Source organism: Pagrus pagrus (assembly GCF_965226575.1).
Source record: "Pagrus pagrus genome assembly, chromosome: 15".
NCBI classification, from domain to species: domain Eukaryota; kingdom Metazoa; phylum Chordata; class Actinopteri; order Spariformes; family Sparidae; genus Pagrus; species Pagrus pagrus.
This window is the reverse complement of record NC_140199.1, coordinates 18,811,965-18,825,671: the sequence shown is the minus strand read 5'-3', so window position 1 is coordinate 18,825,671 and position 13,707 is coordinate 18,811,965. Positions and strand designations below refer to the sequence as shown.

General features: G+C 41.6%; 1 protein-coding gene across 3 annotated transcripts in view; it reads right to left on the bottom strand.

The window, feature by feature from the left end:
- macrod2 (mono-ADP ribosylhydrolase 2) overlaps positions 1-13,707 on the bottom strand; it is a 427,221-nt gene that overhangs the window by 326,275 nt on the left and 87,239 nt on the right. The gene's annotated exons all lie outside the window — the stretch shown is intronic.

Genomic DNA, 13,707 nt, shown 5'->3' with positions numbered 1-13,707 from the left:
CTGCTCTGTTTGTTTTCCCGCACTTTAGCTAAATTAGTAATTACAGTCACACAGCCAATCTCACCATGGCCACCGCAAAGCCAAAGACACACCTGCAGAAGCGCTACAAACAAGCAGCTAGTTCAGTGGTGCAAAAACTCCGGCAAGCTTATGAGAAAAACTATCTCTTTTGCAATTTCCATGTGTAACCTGGTGGAATTAAAGTGGACAACCGACACAATCAAAAGTGTAAAATTGAAGAGATTGTTCTATACTAAATGGTCTCTCAGCATAGTTTGGCTGTATTTCTCAGAACACATTATGCAAAATCAGTTTCTGATAGCAAAAGTCATCATATTGTCAATCGATTCAATGCATTTGAAAACAAGAGAGGAAGTATTAGGCTTGGGGGTTCAATAGCATCTGATCAAATCTGAATCACTATTGAATCTGCTTGTTAAATCCTTCAAATCCCTTATTGAACTGATTCAGATTGGTCCTTAGATAAAATTATATAACACAGTTATAAATAAGTTAATATTAAAAGGACAGCAATTCTTCAACTGAGATCTTGGATCATCTTTTTGTTGGCTGAGAATTAAGAGACATTGCAATTTTGAGGAGTAGCCAAATTAATAATTGAACTTAAGTAAAATAGAATAAAGAATGTTGATTAACATTTATTTGACACATCTGACAATTCACGAGTAGTTTAATCATTTAGTTTTAAACCTATTTTGTTACACTAAATAATAAATAACTCTGGCTCTGAACCCGATTCTTTTAAATTACATAGAAAAATGTATTTTTTGCCTCACACTTGACAAGTCAGTGCATAGTTTGGTCCACTTCTCTGTAATCAAGTGGACCAGTGGATATAGCTACCATTTAGAAGGGCAGCATATTTTTCAATTATTTCTTTCAATATTTGTCATGACATACACAAGTGGCTTCAGCTTTATTTAATTATGACTACAGATGTTGTTCAAAATGGAACCCGCCATGGAAACCCAACAATAATCAAATCAATGTATAGCACATTTAGTACACAAGCACAAATGGTAATAAAAAGGCACAATAACAACAATAAAAGGCATTGAAAAAATCCAAGGCAACCCACATAGCCCTTTTAAATGTAGAATTTGTAAACATTGCTTGATGCCGCAGTGCTTATATGATAATTGGCATCTACCATGCAAAAGGACGCTCTAAAGCCTGTTTCCGATCTCATCGTAGTGGCAACACTGATGGAGGGCAGCAGTGACATAGAAAACAAAAGATATTACATTCTTCCGTTGAACTGTTTATTTCCATGATCAATGTCAGCCCTGCAGGAAATAGTACTCCTCACACTATAAGCAACCATGTAAATCCACCAATGCTCTTTCTCATCAATTTCATCATTTATTAGTTATGACATTTATAGTTCTGCTGCTATAGTAGTTTATGGGTGTGGGTGAATTTATATATTTGCTTAAATATAGGATGTTAAGTGCTGAAAGATAAAAACCCTTAAAGCAGCCGGCTTGAACAAAAGTTGAGAATTTAAGGGAACTTAGTTAATGAATATTGTAAGATTTTTTTCTTTTGCTCATTTTACCCACAACACAAAAGGGTGAAACGCTCTTCATCAAAACACATCTTTAAGTCAAACTTCTCCACAATTTAAAAATGGATCGACTGGACTTCTTTTCAAATTATAACAACTGTGAATTTGATCTCAGTGCTGTGGCAGAGCTGACATTAATGTGGTCACATTCAATTCAGGCTTGAGCTGTGCTGAAGTGGAAATGTCCTTGCAAGTCAGACTGCTGGTAGCATGACTTTCACAATAACAGACTTGAGGTCTTTTCAAACAAAATACAGACATGAACTGTAACCTTGCCAGCTTATTCATGAAGTACAGCACATGTGACATAAATTTCATCATCTACTCATATCTGCAAGGGTCCGCAGCTCAAAATTTAGAGTCACGCAAACTGTACGTGTACCTGAACACGTAGTATAAAAGGAGAGTGTGCCACCACTGTCTTCGTTCATGTCAATTTTGGGGAATGTCAGGGTCTTTATAGTAGACCTTTTTACACAACCTGATCAAGGAGGGACTTCAGTCTGTCTCGACATTCTGTATGTAGCGGTACAAAGGCTGAATTTGTGGGTCACTGTTGTCTTGCCTCTGAACCAGCAGTGCCCATCCCAACTTCTCAGTAAAGTAACCAACTCCTGTTCCCACATTAAGGTTATCAGGTCCAAATAGGCGTGAAATTGGTGCTTTTGCTTTTCGCTTTAAAAACAAATTGTCCACTATTATCTTGTCAGTTCACTTTCCCTATGCTTGTCAGGTAAAAGTGAAATGTGACTCCAGCGACTCCGCTGCTGCTTAGAGCAGACACTTTCAGTTTATAAAATGCAGCGCCAATATGCCTAAGTACTGATAAAAACAAAGCAAAAGGACGGTGGGGACAGTGGGCAAGTAATGTAAATAGTGTATGCCCAAACACTGTGTAAAACCAGTAATACTGGCTGCCAGTCGCAAGCCTACCTAGGAGCAGTTAGCAGCTACAGTAACTCAAAGACGAAGGACAGCAACCAGAAATGTCTGATAAATGGGGAGACAACTCTTGGACCAGGACCTCTTTACCCTTCAACCAAAGGATGAGATCAATCACCACATAACAGGGACAGTAAATTATTATTGTTATTGTTATACAACTAAAATAACACACTGGGTTTTGCTCGGTTCAATGTAAATTCACAAAGACGCCGTGGAGAAGGGACTTTGTTGCGGCGATATTGCACGATCTTTGTGCAAAAAGGGCTGCTGTGTGTTTCAATCTAACTGAAAGAGCCAACTGGCAGTGAGTACATAGATGAGCCAGTGGGGTTCTAAATTCATAGTGTGACCTGTTCAAATTTCCATGAGGCACCATTCAAATAACCAATGAAATCCTGGCTCAGAAAGAAGTAGCCACATTTCTAAGCAAACAGCCTGGCAATTGCTCAGTGAGTAAACCATAAACACAACTGGCTTTCACTATTCTTTCTCTCCCAACAAAGCAGACCATAATATTGTTCTCTAGGCAGCAATCAAAAGTAGAAGGATGTCTCAAAGAGTGTTTGGTACACTGACTGTGCTATAAGGCTTTGATGTGTTTCATCCTCAGTACATTAAGATCATTCCATGTCCCAAGATTATTGTGAAACCACTGACTTCTGTGAGACCAGCTAGGCCCTCGGAGGCCTCATGTCCATGCTGTTTGAGGTGACTCAGCCCGGTCACCATGGGAACATGGCTAAATGAACAAAGGCAGAGAGTTTGTTAAACATGGAGGGTGCAAGGTCAGCTGGCCATGTGATGTGCGTGGTTGTGGTAAAAGGTTGAGGGGCAGACTGGTTGCATCAAAGTAATGAAAAAACTTTTTTTGATTTGATAACCTTGTGTTGCTTCTACTGAATTTGAGCTGGGGAACCACTGAAAAAAAACTTTTCTTTTGTTGTAGTTAACTGACATCATGAGCACAGCACCTAGCACACCGTATGTGGCATAAACCGATGCTTGACACTTGTATCCCCACAGTCATACACAAGTCTCACACTGACAAAAACAGACATAAAGAGGGGCTCAGGTAAACTGACGGCTGGATATGTGAGAAGCCTCAAATGCCTGTCAGACTATGACAAAAATCACACACTGAGTCTCTGTGGAGGAGTCCATGTCACTGCATTCAGAAGGAGCAGACAGGGGGTTCAGCAGCCTTAGCCCCAATTATAACCCAGCAGATGACTGCACGTCATACAGAGCGCTGTTACACTACAGTAAGGAGAAAAATGAATACACTTCTATTACTTCTGACACATTCAGCCTCAGATCTGATGAATGACGTGACTGATCCCCGACAACCCGCTGACAGATCTGGTGACAGAAAAAAACTGTTTCTCTGCACTTGCAGTTGAGCAGGAGAAAGAAACTCCTGCTGGCACAGCAAACAACAGTGAAAGCACTTTGCCGAAGCAACTGTAACTCACTTGTGCCAAGCTTTAATTACTATCTCAATATAGTCTGAAATTACATTGACATTTTAACAAAAACATTAAGATCAAGAGGAAACAAGCAGACGCATTCACACAGAGTCAATCTGAACCATGGATCAGGAGATCTGAAATGAGCTGTTGAGTCAAACTCTGAAGTGAGCAGGCTCTTGTGTGTAAACAGAGAGGAGGAAAACGAGGCTTTCTCCAGGGAATGGTAGATAATTCCCAATTGAGCCCATCGGCTCCCACCCACACGTACATGCACACACACAAACACAGAAGAGACAAGAGCGAGAAAATTCATTAGGAGGATACTGAACTCTAATTAAGCGAGGTGGAAGGAACACACGCAGGTGTGGCTTGCACCTGGTTTCCGAAAACCCTCACTTCTCCACGTCGCAACCACATTGGGATGATAACACTCTCCCTTTCTGCGGGCTGCCACATCACTCTCAGCCACTACTGCTACCAACCAGACACCCTGCGTTCCTCTGCTCCTCCTACTGCACCTCTGGGGCGCCGGAGCAGGCGTGAAATTTGGCAGGCTGGGAAGCCATCCACACAAGTGAACAGGCGGCAATCCACACCAGGAGAAGTCACTCTTCCTGCTTGAGTGGCAGATAAATTGCTGCTGGTTGGCTCCAGTTCTTCAGCTCAGACAGACAAAAATGTACAAGGCAGAGTAACAGGGCCATATGTGAAAACACAGCTGCTTTTTCTCCTTGAGAATGAAAGACATAACCAGTCCTCTGATATTTTACTCCACTACTCGCCAGAATCAGTTCAACAAGAAGAAACATCTAGCTACTGTATCTGGCAGCAGGAGAAGCTGCTGGAGATAGATATCATTCAACATTATGAGCAGCTGTTAATGCACTCAGACTTTAAAGTCCACTGTCATTTTTACAGGAACTGTCCTGGAAACACACAATACAGCTTCTATAGCTACAACTCCATTTTAGGGCATCACCTGTTGCTATGAAGTCGAACTGAAGTCTGTCCATGTGTCCCTGTGTGCGTCTGTGTGTGTGCGCTTCACTGTGAGTTAGTGAGAGCATGTGTTTTATCAGTTGCTGGCGTTTGTTTGAACGGAGCCATGATGAAAGCCTAGACAAACACAGGGGAATGTCAACGGAGAACTAAAGTCAACAGACAGAGCTTCGACTCTGCCGAGGACCCCTGTGAGAGGCCACGCCATCCGACATAGCACCGGACTCTCTCTCCACACCGCACCTCTCCGCTAACCTCCATACATAGGGACGACTATGATACAGTATTAAGAGGCAAGAGGAGAATGCAAATTATGAGACGGAGAGAGGAGACAAAAAATAAGCTCATAAAGAAACACTGGCAGGCTCTTTTCCAAGCAGAGGCGAGTCAGCTCAGCATACAGGATTAAAGAAGGCAGGGGATAAACACTGTCCAAACACACCACTGAACAAGTACAACTAGAATATGTCCATTTCCGTACTGTGCTGGAATGGAAAAACAACCCAATTAGAAATCTTCCTTCCATTTTAGGTGGACTAACAGATTCAGTCAAAATATTAAAAGGCAAGCTCCGAGTACACGCTTTGATTATGTTGTTGAGATTACAGCCTCGAATTTTTGGTTTAGTAATGTACTGTGAAGGCAGCAGAGGGGGAAATGGGAAAGCACGCTGGGCAAACATCAAGCCCTATTCAAGTTGGAGCTGAAGCTCCACTTTTTTTTTTCTTTGTCCATTTTTGTGTGGGAAGCCAGTAGAGTGGGCCTGAGTCCCTATTGACTCAATGTGCTGAGACGTTTTCCCTTTTACCAATGCTAAAGTAGGCATGAGCACTAATCCTTTGGGGTTAAATGGAGCCTCCTCTGGGGTTTCCCTATCCTGAGAGAGCCGGGGGCGGCTGATGCTGCAGCGCACATAGAACTTTAATGTATTTGGCAGAATTTTGGCTCAACTTTTACAAACTATCCAAAGGAATTCCTGCTCAAAACTTAGCAATGCAACACTGAAACAGTGGTAAAGCAATTCATTAGGGGCACATGTCTACTTAAATTCAACGCTTCCCATGGCAGACACTCAGGTGATAGGCATTAATAAGAGAAACGCTGCTGATGATGATAATGATAATGAAATTTTAATGATCACAGTGGGGAAATTGGGTCACTGGAGCAGCAGAGAGAAAGTTATAGACAAGATCAGAAGAAGTACAGAGACTTAAATGCAAAACAGTTAACAAGTACAATAAGATAACATAGTTGGAGAACTGCAGTAGATAAAAATAATTGTTTAGCATCTGTATTGCAGGTTAAAAGCTGTAACACAGCCAGAGAATACAACAAACACCTACTGTATGTTTAGAGCTGTTCATATGATCAGTTACAGTATATTAAAGAATATAAAAGATTTTGTGCAGAACCCTAACCTGTGAAAAAAATGCATTATAAGCAGTACACATGGTCAAGAAAAAGATCCGGAAATGTCTTCCATAAACTGCTTAAATGGCCATAGAAAGAATAGCTTTTGCGAATGATACAGTCACAGTGATGAATGTTTCCGAATAGGAAATTCTGGCATTTTCCACATTAACAGTGACCTTTACAGAGAGGAAAAGGCTTTTTGAGAGCCTATTGCAATGTTATGCAGAAACTTGATGCAAGAAGCTACGAATCATTCAGCACAAGGACTGTTCTCCAATAACACCAGCCAGAGAAAGGGACCATTTCCATTTCAAATCGCAACCATTTTCACACCAACACTGACACAGCATCAGTGGCTGACAAAGTCTGGCAGCTCCTGCCCCAGTGTTTTTCCCCCCATCACTGTGTATAACTTCACTTCTATGTTATTGCCTGTGTGATTGATGTTGGTTATAATGGCAGTACTTCTATTTACCCGACAAATCTACCCATCTCCTCTATCGATGATTTGCTGGTTGACTTCCTCTACCTTTTACTGGTTGTCTTTGATGGGTCAGCTTACCGGAGTTCTTACTGGCCTGTGAAATGTCACAGCTTTTTCTTTACTGTTCATTTGGGAAATTGGAGCATGAAAGGTATATTTTAAGGCAATGATTTGTAAGAAGAAAAGCAATGCTCCTTGGCTCAGAGCCCTTACCTTCAAATACGCCGAAAAATCTACTTCTTTCCCTCTGTTAGCACAAACAGACTTCAAAGACAAAGATTTCAACATGATCCTGTACTCACAATGATCATTTTTAATCGTGATTGGAGCTAAATTATATAATGTAAGTAGAAAAATATTATAACCATGTCTATACAAGCACAGTTATTGTTGTGTATGTATAATTATATCACTGGTCTCCCTTTTGTCATGCTGTGCAACAGGCACCTATCAGCCCCGAAGCAAGGTAAGACATTGTGTGATCCTTTCCCAAGGTTTCCTTACTTTTCTCCTCTAAAAAAAAGGCTTTTATAGAGTTTTACTTTTTCACAGGGAGCTGGGGAAGTACTTTTGTCACATTTCATGTCACCTTTTTTTAATAAAACTGAAATATTAGGTAAACTAATGACAATTTATATTTTATCTTACTCTGAATTAACCCATTTGTATGGCAGTACATTAGAAGTTTCTGGTTTCTTGCTTGGTTTTAATGATATTGAGAAAAAAAAGTTTCACAGATTTTTTTTGCCATGTACAACCCTGGTTGCAAAAAAGTTGGGGCAAAGTGTAAATATAAATAAAACTGAATTCAAGCAAGGAAGGGCCAAGGTTCACCACTTTGTGAAACATGCGATTGTATAAAAGGACATTACTACATGGGTACAGGAACACTTTGCAAAACCGTTGTCTGTAAACAGTTTGTTCGCAAAGGATTGCATTCAGTTATTCAAGTTAAACTTACATCCAAAAAGTTCAAACTTTTTGGAATCAGGGTTGTAGATGAAGAGCATGTCAATGTCCAAGATTAACATAAAAACCCCCAGTCAACCACACTGAAATCCTCCCACCCCGTGTCACCATCACCACCAATGTAATATACACCGCCACACACATTTACCTCTTCCTGCAGATGGTTAACCTCAGAAACACCCCAGCAACAGAGTGGGATAAAGAGGGTCTACTCCAATTACTCCCAGTTTTACCCAAAACGTGTCATTCACAACTCCACCACAAGCACCTAACACTCTTGCGCTAATCGGGGGGTGGGCGCTTCTTTCAGGAAAAGTCATAAACGTCCCCTTGACTCAACCGGCCCTTTTATTCCCCCATCATCACTTTCTATAGGCTTCCTTTGAATGTGGCTCCTGGCTGCAGAGGAATAAGACATCCGATATTCGAGGCACTCAGGATGAGTGCCGAGGAACTGGTGCCAGACGTGGAGGTGTAGACGCCTCCCTGTTGTTGGGCTGGTAGGAGGTGTTACCTGAAAACACCTTCAGGTGGAGTTTAATGCCAATTAAGTGGCTCCAGTTCCTCAGGTATTCACAATACCTTAAACTGAAGAAGCCTCCCACCACCACAATGACAAAATGTCAACAGAACTTTACCAAGAATCAACAGATAACAACATAATGACACAAACTGAATCATATCGCTCTAGACAACCACATACGAGAGTGGAGCCGGATAATGAAGATGTATTTTAAGCAAATGATTGACGCATCAGTTTAGAGTTGAGAGCACTGATGTTAGCAAGTTTGCTCTAAAAAACACACCAAGAACATATATAAAAAAAAATCTCTTTCTGCCTTCCTACCATTGTGTTCAGCAGTGGGAGAAAAACAAAGAGTTGAGAAATCATTAAAAACAAACAAAAAAAAGGGTAATTTTTAGATATGACTCATGAGAGTAAACAAAGTTATACGGATCATAGAGAAAACAAAGTCAGAACCTGTGTTTGGCACAGATAAGTGAACACTTTGATCACGATGATGGCAGCTCTGTGTGACGAGACTTCAGTACTCCCCCTTCCCTTTACCCAAAATACTGTTGCCAGAGAACTGTACTTCCTGTTTGTGTTTCAATCAACAGGGCCATTACGGACCTTGAGGTCTCATGCAATCTTTCTTATCTTATCTGAAGCAACAAAGACTTGGTTTGTTTCATAAGATAACATTAACCCTGACTTCCCCTCAGTACAGCTCTAAACCCTGTGTGACCCTTTCAGAAGACACTCAAACTCCTATTCTCAAAAGGACTAAAGCACTAAATTCACCCATATACTGAAGAAACATGAAGCTGAGTTTAGGAATCACAAAGCTGCCTGTTTGTTTTCAAGGTTCTGTCAGCACTTACACAAGCATATAGAGTGCATTGTAAAGATAAATGCTACCATTTAACTAAGGCTGGAGAAACGATGCTAGGTTGGCTAATTACAGATTTAGTGCAGGAGTAGTAAACCGGTTACAAGCAAGAGAGAAGGGCTTCAATTAGCTACATTAGAGATGTATGCTGAACTGTGAAAACACTGTATGGTAATTCCATCTTTTATCTTCTTTATTGTGCTGATTAGTGCAGCAGGGTGAGGGGGGTGCGCTATCTAATCTGATCACAGAGCATTGTGTTTGGGGTCATTAACCTATGGGAGGTCCTAAGGTTGACAAGTCAGCTCCTACCCCCCTTTACCTTTTTTACAGAACCCGCTCATCCCCGAGTTCCTCTGTCTCTACAGACAACACAACAGCGACCACAAACAAGCAAAGAAAACAAAAGACGAGGGGAAAAACAGCCGACGGAGCTATTTGCATGGCTTGTCATTCTTCCACAAACACAAGGCCTAAATGACTACTGACCGAAGCCCCTGGACTTGCCTGAGCAGCAGGATGTCGGCCCCTTTGGTCTCTGTTGTTGTTCGCTCTTTTCTTTCTCTGGGCTGCATCCTGGTCCCAAGAAATGAATGGGTCGACCCATCCCTCAACATCTGGGATCTGCATCAAAAAGGACTAGTACCTTACTTAACAGCCGACTAGCAATCATGGTTGCAGTAAGGCCCTGCTTCATGTAACTGACATCTGCATTCATATGCATAAAGATCCAATAAGCTCCATCACTCAAAGCTTTCTCTTGTCACCCATTTTAAGCAATACCACTATGACTACATTTACATCTATACACAGCCACACTAATGAAATCCAACATCTGTCTACATATTTATCCATTCACTGATTTATATTTTTTTCCATAAACCCTCTTTCTATCCCTGTCACACACATTACACCCTTCGCAAATCAAAAATGTGAATACCCTAGTATAACCAACAGCACCTCTCATCCACAAATCCTCGTTAAACTGTTGTGATACTGAAAAGCTGCCTGTCAGGATGGCAGAGCGGAGATGAAAGGCCCACAGCAAAGATCGCTGCTGATTGCCTGTAGAAGGATGAATATGCAAATATAGCAGAAGGTAAATGAAAAACAAAGCGGGGGATTTTGGCAGCAGCCTTTTACATGTTCCCCTTTATTTGGCATTGGTTAAGAACACAGAAAGTTTATCAATAATGAATTCCAGTCAGAGAAAGGAAGGAAACATGCGGGGAAATCAGTCTCCATTTTTCCCCTGCGAGCCCCTGAGCAGTTCTGGGGCCTATTGTATTTCACACAAGCTTTTCAGTGAACACAGACTAAGCTTAAGTGACAGATAAACTGAAAATCGAGGGAGATAAAATAATATCCAGAAAACCTAGCTCCAATCAGACTGGGTTCGTCTGTTTTTGGGATATAGTCCATAAAGTAGGGCACCACAGCCTGCCAACTGCAAGCTCCATCTATTGACCAGCAGAGCAAAAAAAAGAAGCAAATCAATTATCTGGTCGAATGTCTGTCATGACAGACAAAAACTGTGCTCAGTACGGTCTGATATAAAACAAGTGCACACTTAACAGTTGTTTTTTTTGCCACCAGAGCCAAAAGGCACTTTAGCCACCGCTTAACAAAATCAAGTGGCTTAATATATTTAGCCATCTTTGAAATCACAGACAGAGTAGGAAACCACCTGTCTGTTGTCTAGGCAAATTGGCCAGACAGCCTGGAGTGCATCTTTGGGAAAGAAGGACACCCAACCTCTTGAACAAAAGACAAACAGGGCAACAGATTTTCCCTGGTCTTGAGATAACAGTAACCCAACACCCTCGTCCTCCAGTGGGGCTCTTTGTACGTCTGAGAGAGGGTCAATCAACAGCCGCTGACAGATGTGTCTGCAGTTGATTTAGGAGAGGAAGCCAGAGTGAGGTCAGGCACAGGTTTCTCTCCTCTGTCCCCCTGGAGGGAAGACATGGATCAAGTCAGGATGTCCGAGACTGACCTTTTCTCACCTCTCACCTGGACTAATATGATAAGATAGTTAAGCTCATTAACAAAGCAGCAAAACATGAAGCCTCTGTAGAAACTTTTACGGCAGAGTTGAGCATTAATTTTGCACTGATTTGCCTCCAAATGAACAGCATACAGGCAGACAATTCATATTTGTCCAGAAATCCCATTGTGTTTCAAACAAAAGTGAGAGCCACTTTCGCTGGAAAGCAAACACATCTGAAAAACTCCACTAGAGGTCTAAGTAGGTTTGGCAGATGCTCCAGGCTTAAGTGTCTGCTCAATTAGGCACTCCAGTTAAGATGGCAATCATGGTTTAACCGTGTGTCGATGTGTTGAGGCCGGAGTTGGAACACGTTCCGTCCTGGCAAAATAACTGGGCATGAGATGTCAGCAGTGGTCAGACACTTAGACAGTCGCTCTTGTGTTGTGTGCACCATCCTAATGAGGCAATAACAATTGCTAGGAGTAGAGGTCCATATCAGCTCATGAGCAGACAATGGGAGAACAGAGTACAAGAACAGAAATGGAGTGTAAATGGGGATATTAAATGAGCTGCTGTTGGTTGGATGTCAGGAGGTCAATCCATGAACAGCATTTTCTTTAAAGAGGAACCCAGAGCTTCCAGCTAATTTACCGGCAAAAGTCTGCTGCATACTGCATTTTGCGTCATTTTGGCGGACTTCTGATTGTACTACAGATTGTACTTCCGGACACAACTGTTGGAACGAAAGATAGAGCCACTTCCTCTGTCACTCTCTCTGGGCGTCTCACCAAACTCAGATCAAACTGTCAAACTAGGCAGTTTTCATCAAATATGAACCAAGATTCTGTCACTGCATTAGCTATTTCTCACCTGAAATGTTCTCACCAACACATTTTAGTGTACCATTCAGCTGTGATAGGGAAAATCTGTGACTGGGAATTGGGAGTTTCGTACACACTAAAGGAATACAGATCAAACTGTCAAACTAGGCAGTTCTGGTCAACCAAGAGTTAACCAAGAGTCTAATATTGCATATTACTCACTTAAACTGTTTTCAGAGACATACTTTGATGTACTTTTTAGCTTTAATATGAGATACTTTGTTACCAGCCAACCGCCATATTGATTCCTTTTTTAAAACGGTTAAGCCAAAACCAAGACAAGAACTGCCAAAGTCGCAGTACATTGCCCAATAGCTGAAGTGTTTATTGGTCCACTGCAGTGCAGTGTATTCTGGTTATTTTGAGCAAAAGGGATTACCACACTCTGTTTTCTCGGGTTGTGTAGCACCAATCTTGAAATATTTCTACTTTCTACTACATAGACAGTGCACTTTAATGAAAACACCTTCTCTCAAGTGGGAAAGTTTTTTAAGGATGTTAAATTGCATCACTTTGTGTAACCTGGGATCATTTGCAGAATATTGCAAAGTCTGGCTTTTGCATTCACCGGTTGCAGGTAAAATATTATTGGGTTTACTGATGAAAGTTTATCTTGTGCTTCTCTAATGGTCATTAATCACTACACTTCTCTCTCTTGACAAACAGAGAGCATGATAAATTTCAGCAACATATTTTAGTATCCCCAGAAAGAGTGAATAACACATCTCTAACAAATCTGTTTGTTTACTGAAAATGAATGCAGACCCTTCAGGCATTCTCACCGGAATATCATAAAAGGCTTGAGGTAATTAACAAAAAAGTATTATTTAGTGATTGACATGCAGGAGTGGAGTCTCCACATTACACAGCCAGCCGCATACGTCACACAGATCTAATCGTTGAGCCAGTGGCATTGACAGGAAGCTGATATTCAACAACAGATGAGCAGAGCTGCTCCATTGCAGCTCAGTGCACCCGGTTGTGGTGTCTGCTTTGTCAGGTAGCCGGAGGGGGAGACACTGGAGATGACGTAGGGCAGGGGAGAGTGTTTGCGGGGTCAGCTCTGCCGTACAGCCCTTTGACTAACAGGGCGACTCACTGCTGCTTTGGGCATAGAAAGGAGCAGAGCCACAGTTTGGCTTCATTTAAACATGAAACCACAGAGGGTCAAACAGAAAAAAAGGAGGGGCAGAAGTCAGAATAGTTCAGGTATGTCAGAGCGACTCACATGTCCTGTATCAGCACATGTATGTATGACATATGCAGCTACACACACACACACACACACACACACACACACACACACACACACACACACACACACACACACACACACACACACACACACACACACACACACACACACACACACACACACACACACACACACACACACACGTATTATGAATAAACACAATTCTAAATTCTTGCTATAAATTATTGTGGTTCACTGTGACAAGATCATCAAATATTCATTACCTGTCAAGGTTTTATTTAGTTTAAAAGCCGATCATGCTTGACGCATAGCAAACCACAATGTTTTCATTGGCACTTTAGATGTTTAGATTACAATGC